Genomic DNA, 11000 nt, shown 5'->3' with positions numbered 1-11000 from the left:
GACATGTGAATGAAAACAACACGGTGACACCAAGGTCAGTGGAAAGGAAGAGGAGGAGGAGGTGCTTCATGCGTTGGAGCCGAGATTCCTCTGCAGGCCATGGTGAGGACTGCGATAAAAGGAACTGTCGCCCTGCAGTGCATGAAGTCCATGGGGCTGCAGAGATCCACTCCCAGCCCGTGGAAAAGGGCTCACGCTGGAGCAGGTGGATGCCAGAGAAGGCTGTGGTCTAGTGGAGACCCGAACAGAGAGAGGCCCTGCTTCCAGAGACAGAAAGAGTCTTGCTTCCAAACGAGAGCAGCCTATCCTTAAAAGACTGCCCCCCATGGACCAGTGACCCATGCCACAACAGTTTTGGGAAGACTGTTTGCCTGTGGGAGGGACCCCATGGCACAGCAGAAGAAATACTCCTCTCTCTGAGCAAACAGATGAAGATTTTGAGTAATGAGCTGATCAAACCCCCATGCTTTGTCTTCCTGCACTGTCAGTGGGAAGGAGGGAGGGGCTGGGGGGACAAAAGGTGTTTTAAAAGCTTCGTTTCACTTAATGTTATCCTCTTCCGACTCTGCTAATAATAAATTTACTTTATACCTTTAAATTTGAACCTGTTTTGCCCTTAGAGTGTTTTTTTCTCCCAATCCTTATCTCAATTCATGACCCCTTTTTTAATCTTTTTCCCTCCCCTCTGCCCAACTCTAGCAAGAGAGGGTGAATGAATGACTCTTTTGGGTGCCTGGCATTTGGCCAGGGTCAAACCATGACAAAAATGGGACACAAAAGCAATGTGAACCAGCTACAATAAAAGAGGCACACACACACACAAAAGGCAGGGTACATGCAGTTCAGAAGCCTTTCCTTCTGCTCTGAGCAAAAGCACCCAAAAGACCAGTGACTAGTCAATGCAAATTAAGACAGAGGTCCTCTTGGAAACACCATCTTTGTTTTGAGCAAGAAACAATAGGTGATTGGCGTCAACTGCCATTGAGTGGATGGGTGTGGTCCAAAGACAAAGGCTGGAAATAACTCCCAGGTATAGCAGCTGTCAGCAACAGCCCAGCCCAGAGTGCCCTCACAGTCTTGTCCTCTCCACTTCACCTGCCTTAACAAAATTCCTTTGACTTCCCTCAGCCAACCAACCACGCGCCTTGCTCTTAGGAAAAGGAAGCCTAGGCTGGGCCCAGACCAAAACCCAATAGCCAAACCCTGGTTTTCTCTTCACTCCCCCTCCTGGCCGCCTGCTGCAAAACGAAGTGTCATAGCAGTGACTTAGCAGTTTCAGCACTTTGCTGAAAACAGTGTCCCAAACGTCTTGGTGCAAGCTGGCTCCCAGAGAGGCACAAGGCTATAGAAAACTGGTTCCTGTCTCCCTATTACTTTATTTTCAGCAGATCAGGAGCAAAGCTTTCAAGTAACAGTGCTTGGGAATGGGTCCAGGCTTCTCACTGGATCATTTTCTTTTTGCACACAACCCTCTCACAAAAATAAACCAGTTTGTTGCAAAGGCAGCATGCTTTCTGTAAGAGTCTGTTGACAAAATCTGGGCCTTTATTCCAATATTGAAAGGAGAAATGAGTCAAGGGAGCCCTTAATCTTGTTAAGAGCTCAGAGGACTCTGAAACATTAATTGGCCTGTCTGGACCAGCTCTGTGTCTGGACACTGTTATTGTAGCCTCTATCACAACTATTGAAATCTGAACTTGGGACCACACACACACACACACACACACACACACACACACACACACACACACACACAAACACTGTTTAATTTAATGTCTTTACATTGTATATCCTATTTCCTGCTTGCAGGCTCTTTTCTTTTAGTTCTTAACGAAAAACAACATACTTCTCCATTTTAATTGGTTTTGGTATTGCTAAGTTTCTGGGCTTTGTAGCTGCTGCGAAAAAAAGCCAGGGCTGTAATTGCTTTAGAAGGAAAATACACTAATATGATGATAAAGAGTAAATTTAGGACTGAAAGTGCCTATCCGGCACAGACATCATTGTGTAACACAACTTCGAGGGAAGGGTCCTGCTGAGCAACACATCAAGGTTCAAGTTTACACCTCAAATTTGGGTAAAATCTGAAGAAAATGTCCAAATTTCAAAAAACTTCTGATTGAGACAAGAATTTCCCCCAGACCACAGTCAGGGGGAACTCTATCTGGAGGAGAGGATGCCTCATCTATGCCCACACACTGGTGCTTGCCTGGTGCAGTGCTGCAACACTGGTGGGAAAAGCCAGGGTTTATCAGAAAGCAGATGACCAAGAAGAAGCCTGCCAGCCCATGTGGACTGTCTAGGTGCCCCCTGTAGAAACCCCCATTGCTCCAACACCACATACTAACCCCAAACACAGGGTAGTCAGGGAAGAAATTGATGTCTGTCATTGCAGTAGGGCACCTGCACCCAGGTACTGGTGTCCAGCCCATTTGTCTCTGGTGGTAGGCAGCAGTAGTGCAGTCATACAGAAGCATCTCTCATGAAGCCAGGGGTGCCCCAAGGCTGTTAATGAGTATCACACTTCTCAGAAATGTCTCATAAGTCATTCTGGAGTTGCCAGGAGAGGAAATTGCATGGCAATAAAGCAGAATTATTTGGTTCCTCTTAATTAACCAGAAAGGTGGTAAATATTAACTATCTTTGAGAATCACATGATGCATAGAGATGTTCAGGTTCCCCTCTCAGCTCAACACTGTTTTGGTTTTTTCCATTTGCAGGTTTATGAAGGTGGGCTGTCTCCAGGATCTTGTAGGATATGACAGCATGCTGAGAGGGAGTTAAATGTCCAGCACAGGAAGGAAAAGCAGCAGCTATGCCTACCTGCATCATTAATCACTGTCATATCCTTTGTCCTACAGCAGTTCAGGGACTTGATATGACAGCACTGGCTGCAGCAGAGTTCACCTTTCCAGCAGAGCATGAAAATGAAAGGAAGATCCACACATTCCCCTGCGTCTTCACCAGGCACATGACCACAGCTTCACTGCAAGGGCTATGGTCTGTGTGTGGCATGGCCAAGTAACTTGAAAACCTCTTCTGGTGGGAGGGCTGAGGTTCAGCCTGGCTGTAGAGAGGGTGGAAATGGACCCATTGCTCCTCTGTAGCACACAGAAAAGCCAAGGCCAGGTCTTCTCCTCATGCCCTGTTGGTGACTAGGAATAGGTTCCCTTGTAGTCCTCTGCTCCAATAGGCAAAACTGGTGCTGACAGATACCTGAAATGCATCACTGGCACTCATGTGACTTGTAGCCAGTCACGAGGTACACGCTTGGGTACCATCTGTCAGTGGTCACCCTGGTTATATGGAGAGACCCACAAACCACATATATATGTTGGTGAAACAGCTGTGAAATCCTTATGAAACAGATGACACCTGCCACCAACACGGATGTGACATTTACAGCATTGCTTCTGCTTGGATGTTGCAGTGGCTTGAGATGTCTGATGGATAAGTCTAAGACTAGAAGGCTCCTCTGTCCTGGGGCTCTGGCTGTGTGGTTCCTCAAGCCTTGCTGTCATTGCATGAATCACAGCCACCTCCAAGATTGTGGAAGGGGCAAGAGCGCATGTCTCATAAGTTAGCCAGCTAGTTTTGTTACTTCCTGTCTGCTCCAGGGCATCTCATCCCTGTTTTTCAAATGCTTTATTACAGATGTCTTCAAGGATCCTAAGTTTTTTTCTGGGATGTGGTGACCATCTTCCTACTCATCCCTGCATTTGCACATCCAAAATTATAATTGCTTTGAAAAATGTCATCTGGACAACTTCTGCAGTGTAAACATGGGTTCTTCAGCACTATTTCTTTGGGCACAGAAATGCAGTTGTATGTGCACTTTTGGAAACTGAAGCTTGGGCACATCTCTCTCCAGTGAACATCATCTGTTAAACAAGTATCTAGGAAATCACAGATTACATGCTTTTTAAACTTGACTCCATACCCACACACAACCATCCCCTGATCCTTCCCCCATGTCCAATGGAGCCACCGCTGGTCAAGGCCAAGCCCATCAGCAATGAAGGAAGCTCCTCTGGAGTAACAGAAGGGGAAGAAGTTACTGTGTAGGAAAGGAGAGCCAGGAAGAGGAGTGAGAATATGTGAGAGAAGCAACTTTGCAGTCACTAAGGTCAGTGACGAAGGATAAGGAAGAGATGTTCCAGGGACCTGGGGTGAAGACCATGGTGAGGCTCTTCTCCTATAGCCCACAAAAGTCCACAGCAAAGCAGAGATCCACCTGCAGCCCCTGAAGAAATCCAGGCCAGAGAACGGGAAGAGTGTGAGGAGCCCTCCCCCAGCAGAGAAAAGAGCAGCAGAGACAATATGTGAAAAATTGATTGCAGTCTTCTCCAACTCCCTGCATTCTGGTGGATGAGGTAGAGAAATTGGCCAGGAAAAAGGGAGACATGGGGTGGAAGGTGATTCTTTAGCATTTAGTTTTATTTTCTATTACCCTACTCTGATTTGATGGGTAATAAATCCAATTGATTTCTCCTCCAAGTGAAGTCTGTTTTGCCTATGATGGTAATCAGTGAGTGACCTCTTCCTGTACTTATCTCAACCCACAAGAATTTTCTCCTCTGTTCAGCTGAAAAGCAGAATGACAGCAGCTTGGAGGAGCATGTGGTGTCCAGCCAGGGCTGACCCACCACAAGAGGCAACCATACTGCTGCATTTTAAGAGACTAGTCAACCCCCCAGACTAGGGGGTGTCCTTGCCATGGGTGCAAGGACAGAAACGCTGAGGCAGTGCTCTAGTGTTCTGATGTACACCTTGTGGGAGGGATGTGATGCTGTCCCACAGCTAAGATGACATTAAGGCCTTGAGACACCTTGGCATGCAGGTCCAAAGCTAGCTTGCCTCTCTCTTTCCATCGTTTTTCCTTCACACTGCTGACAGCTTCTTTACTGCACTGCTATGTCTCCAGATATCAGATCACCATTTCAGGGTTGCAAGTGGAGCATGAAAGTAAGATCTGCATGGAGTCCTGAGAGAGGGAATACACTTGCTCTCCTGAAGCTAGTGAAGGTGACACAACTCCCCAAATCCATTTTAGTTTTTGGAGCAGAGAGGACCATAGAGGCACTAAGTGTAGGGACCCTGGTGCCAAATTTGTCTCTGCAGTGGTCCAGGGAATGTGCAAAAAAGGAAAGAGGGGGATTGTGAGCGCCACACCTTCCCAATAGGGCCATGAACAACTTTCAGTGTACAAATCACATCATGTGTTTTTAAATCAGACCTGTCAAAGGCATCACTGCTGAAGGTCAGAGTCTGTGTGGCTTATGCATCTGGGTCCCTCAGCCTGCAGGTAGTGCAGGAATGTGGAGATTTGTGAGACAGATTCAGAACTATACAGAAATGTAGTATTTTACTTCCCAAAGAAAAGATGCGGAGCATGGTGGGAAGAAAAAAAAATCTAGGAGAGGTCAGGAATTAGGGAAAAAACAAGACAGGGAAGAGGATGACACTGAAAGAGAAAGAGAAATAAAGCAGAACAGCTTTGGGCAGCAGACAGTCAAAAACAATGTTTGTCATTGGCACTGGTTTGTAATTTGAATGTGATGCAAAGAAAAATGAAGAACTGAACCTTATTCCCACACCCCTTCTCACACACTGCTTCTTGCGGACAGCACAGTGTGGTCTGCCCAGCCAGCTGCCAAAAGGCACTGGACTCCTATAGATTCGACTGGGAGATCAGAGCCAGGCTTGATGCAAGGGCACCTGAATGGCAGCAGTCAGAACAAACACTTCAGGACCACAGGAGCCTACCTCAGGTGCATAGGTACTTTTTTTGGTCTGTGAACAAGATTTGAGAAGGTACCCAAAAACAATTACAGCTTGCAACTTCTCTATATTACATAAGCACCTGTGTGTGACATCAATACTTTAAACGCAAATGTGAGCGTTAGTTCACTGGTAAGACACCAACTCAGTGTATTTCATTCACAAACTTGTATTTAAGATGAAGACAACCAAGAGCACCTGGCAAATTGTGCTACGGGCTGAGCTCTGTAGATTTCCTGGAAACTCTGTGATGAAAAGGATCCTGCCCACACAACAATGAACAGACTCATCTCTGGTGAAACACATACTTTAGTCATTTCCAGGAACTAATTGTCTTTCAGATAAATTCTAAATGAAAAGCACTGAACCAAATCCCTGGTGAATGGGAATTATGTGTGAAAGTTTTCATAATAGGGGGACTACAGGGGTGGCTTCTGTGAGAAGGTGCTAGAAGCTGCCTCCGTGTTTGATGGAGCCAATGCCAGCTGGCTCCAAGATGGATCTACCACTGGCCAGATGCGAGCCCATCAGCAAAGCTGCTAGCACTGAAAACACCAAGGTCAGTTAAAGAGAAGGAGGAGGACGTGCTCCAGACACCAGAGCAGAGATTCCTCTGAAGTCTTTGGTGAAGACCACAATGTGGCAATCTCTGCCACTGCACCCCATGGGAGTTCATGGCAGGGCAAAACCTACAGGACCAGCAGTCTGTGGAGGACTTCATGCCCAGAGCAATGGGATGCCCAGGGGAGGCTGAGACACCATGGGAAGCTCATTCTGGAATAGGCTTCTGGCAGAATCTGTGGAGCCATGGAGAGAGGAGCCTGTACTGGCACAGGTTTGTTGGCAGGACTTCTCACCCCCCTCAGGAAATCCTAGCTGGAGCAGTCTGTTCTTAATGAATGGCACCCCAAAAAAGAGACCAACACTGGAGCAGTTCAGGAAGAACCCACACTGAAGAAACTCATGGAGGACAGTCTCCCATGGAAAAGAAGGGAGGAGTGGGGAAAGATGTTTTAAGGTTTGTTCCTATTTCTCATTATCCTATTTGTGATTTTAACTAGCAATACATTAATTTCCAAAAGCTGAGGCTATTTTGCCTATGACAATAACAGCAGTCTGTCCTCAACTCAACCCACAAGACTTTTGTTATAATTTCTCTTCCCTCTGCAGTTCAGAAGGGGGAGTGATAGAGTGGCTTTGGCAGCCCGCCAAGGTCAACCCGCCACACCTGGAAGCAAAACACACACACCAATCACTTTGTCCTCTATGTAGACACCACATACATATTTATTCTGTGTGGCCTGCTTCCTCGAAGACATCTCCACAGGTCCTGAAACACCAGTGTTTGCCCATTATCAGGCCAAATCAGCAGATACTGTCCCCCAAACAAAATGTTATGAAAATGCACATGTCCCAAAAAAAGCAAAAATATCTCATCTCCTCTCCAGGATTTTCCCGGTGTCCCATTCTGCAGATACCCAGCACAAGCACAGCAACCACAAAGTGCTAAATTTCAGCTTCATGTTTTTGCACAGCCTTGAATTCTCTTCTCCTCTTTGTCCACTGCTGTTCTCAAGGTCAAGAGCCTTGAAATACGCCCCTGTGCCCCAAAGAGTCCTGCTCCTGAGTAGCAGCAGGGGACATTTGGCACAGACAGATTCAGCATCGTTCCCTATGAAAATGAAGGATCACCTAAAAAAAGGATGCGGTTCTCTAGGAAATAAAAAAACTCAAATATATACAACATGTCTTGTAGAAAAAATTGCAGGTCTGCTTGCTCCAGCCTGCCCTGGTATCCAAGGAAGAACAGAGGCTGAGAGCATGACTGAATTTGAGACACTTAAGGCAAATACACAACATTTGTTTGTCTTGACATGAGACCTGAAGTGGCTCGATACCAGAGAGTGCAGATGAGCATTCCCATGTTTGCAGACATCCTGTCAGGATACCTTCCTTTGTGGAGACCCAGAACATATCATAAACCCAGGTGAGCTCACAGAAGCTTTCTTTAAAAAAGAAAAACACATTCCTCCTAATACAGTCCCAAATGCAGTGGCTTCATCAGCTCTGGAGTGTTTTGAAATTCCTTTCTCCAAAGAACTTACTAAAAATGAAACAAAAATGTGTGTGAGGGAAGTAACATGGAAGTTTGCTTGATTCCAAGAAATGCTTTGTTTGTTAACCCACAGTAAGGGGAGATGAACTGTGGACAAGATCTTTATTCCCTTTTTTTTTTTTTTTTTTTTTTGGTCACATTTTACTCAACTTCTCATTTTTAATCAGACATGCTACACCAAGCATTCAAAAGACTCCGGGCAATTACATCTGCAGTACATCAGCCTGGGAAAGACAAAGAAGCATGTTTCCTCTGTGACTTAATGCTGGCACAACACCAAACACACCTATCCAATTATTAAACATCTTCCAGAAGGGCAGGCTGGAAGGAAAGGGAAAGTACAATTAAAGGTTGCTGCTGTGTTGCAGTGTCAGGGCCAGGTGTTACACTCTCAATTTCCATTGCAAGACACAGGCAATAACCTGGCTTTGCTATGGTAAAATCTGATGCAGCTATGGCTGCAGATTGCTCCCTCTAGCAGCTTCTTAATTTCAACAACTGGATGCAGAATTTCTTAATGTTGGACATGACCGACCATCTGTGCCATGGCTGTAGTATTATTATCCTTGTAGCTGTGCCTTTTACTGAATGACACATTTGAGTGGACAGGAGACTTAAGAGTGGTTTTAAGAGACAGAAGTTTGTCTTAGATATGCTCATGGGAGCTTGGAGAGGTTAACGTGCAAGAAGTCAGCACAAGCTGCTAGATCTAGTTTCCTGCTCTTTCTTTCCTTTTCCATTTTGTTTGTTCTTCCTCTTCTTCCTTTTCCATTTCCTTTGTTCTTCCTCTTCTTTTTCCCTCTTATTTTCATGTTTCCTCACTCTCCATTGCATGCCTATGAGGAAATGGAACACCAGTGACTATTGTGCGCCAGAGTCCAAAGCCTACCAAGAGCAGGTTTTTTGTTGGTTAATGCTTTGCAACACCGCACTCAGGATGTCCAGCTGCAGACCTCCAGCTACCTTGGGTCCCATCACTCCATGGTGTTTCCTCCACCCACCGATATGCACTGGCATACAAAGAAGAAAAGACAAAGCAAGCCCTGGAAAGGAGATTGATGGCTCCAAAACCTTTAAACCACAGACAGGTAAACAGATCCGGAAAGCCATATGCAGCTGGGGGGAGCATCACACCAGGACCATGTGTCACAGCTCTGGCACATTCATCCAAATGGACACCATGATTTACAATGTGCCTTACTGGTCATTGTCAGGGATTACTGATTTCTGTCAGAAAGAACTGAAACTGTAATTTGCTCAGCCTCCCAAACCCTACTTCAGGTCTGACCCTGAGCACATCTTGAGTTCACTTCCAGCTGTGGGTGAAGCGCTTCCCTACTGCTTGCCCATGTTGCTCTCACCTAAGAGGTGACAGAAATCAACACAAGCAAAGCCCAAGAAATAAAGGATGCCTTCCATCACGGGAGCCTTTTTAAAGGTGACTAAAACAAGGCAAATTGAATTGCCACCTGGATGTTTGTGATGATTGTGGCATAGCATGTGCTCTCCAAAAATACAGGCCTTTTTACTGGCCTACACCTAAGTGGTACTGATTAATTCTCTTGAGGGCACCCAATTTAGATCTTCTGACTTCCTCTCGCACATGTTTTCCACACATCCAAGGAGTGTGGCAAATATATACTTGTAGTGGACAGGTGGATCAGGCATTTGTCTGTGTCTCCAGACCCCCTGCAAGAGAAACTATCTAGGGACTGATTTTTGAAGCTTACATTGCCTTTCCACTCTGTCCCTCCTCAGGCCACATTTTCTGACTTTCAGAAGCAAGCAAACACACGTTCCTGATTGTCTTTCTGTACTTCCTTGTTCTCTGCCAGCCCACATTTGCAAAGAGCCATCTATTGGCCACCATCCTATCCACTGACTCCTGGGTATGACACATCATCCAGCAGTCTGCTGAAGCATGAAATTCACGTGATTTTCAACTTCTCCACAGTCAACTCGCATGTTTTTAACATCCACTCTCCAGCAGCCTGAAGGAGAGAAGTATGTTGCATGTGTGGTTGTGAGGAAGGTGGGTGGGAGTGTGGGCCCATGAGAAGCTGAGGTCCCTATGGTTGAGTGACTGTGTACATGGGACAGCTACAGCATTGTTGAGCTAAACAATGAGACATTCCACAGTTTAAAAAACAAAATACAAAAATAATAAGAAAACAGGGTGTGTTTTCTGGGGGTGCAGATTTTTTCCCCCCATTTAGAGGACACACAATCCTCTGTACCATTTTTATTAAGTGCTGTCATGATAGTAATTACTACAGTCTAAGAATCAAGCACAGATCACATAAATTATATTACTGTCCAGTTATTTTAGGCATCCATACAACAATCCTACAGCAACATTTTCGACTTCAAACTTCTGTATGCCTAAGCCTGTCAAGTCAAGTGACTGTGAGCACAGCAGGAGACAAGTGGCCATATATGGCACCTGAGAAGGGACACACCTCTCCTTCTAGTTTAGAAAGGGTTTACCCACCCACACTTGCCTTTAGAAAGCTGTTGGTTTCTAAGAATTTATTATCTGGGTGGGTTGTTCCCTGCCTTTGCTTGCAATGGCTTCTGCACGAGCCACACGATGCTTGGCTGAGGTGGGGCATTCAGGAGTTGGACTTTGAAGGTAGTCTGGGCTTCTCATTTTATCCTGCCAGGCAGCTGGTTGTAGAGCAAGGTGCCTTGGCTGATGAGGAATTCCTACTTTCTCTTGAGCCATTGGCAGCAGCCGCACCTCCCCAAAGCAGCACAGGGCACATGTACCAGGCTGTGTCTGTCAGCCACAGGGCACATGGACACGAAGAGCAGCAGGGACCAGCTGGAGGAAGCTGGAAGAAAATATGAGTGCCAACAGAAACCACCAAGCCTTCACAGTGCTGCTGTGCCACCAAAGAAAAAAAGGGGATGCTTATGGCATCTAATAGGAGGGGGAAGAAGCAGGGAGGGCAGCATTCAAAATGTTTCCAGCAGACAAAACCTTTCAGGTCTGGAAAGACCTAGACAGGAGGTGGCCTGCTGTGGTGCAACTGAAGTTGAGCAAAGGGGATGCAACCACAGGGCCAGAAAAGAGCCTACTAGTTCTGCTGCAGTAGTATGC

Source organism: Fringilla coelebs (assembly GCF_963513975.1).
Source record: "Fringilla coelebs genome assembly, chromosome: Z".
NCBI lineage: Eukaryota > Metazoa > Chordata > Aves > Passeriformes > Fringillidae > Fringilla > Fringilla coelebs.
This window is presented reverse-complemented; position numbering follows the sequence as displayed.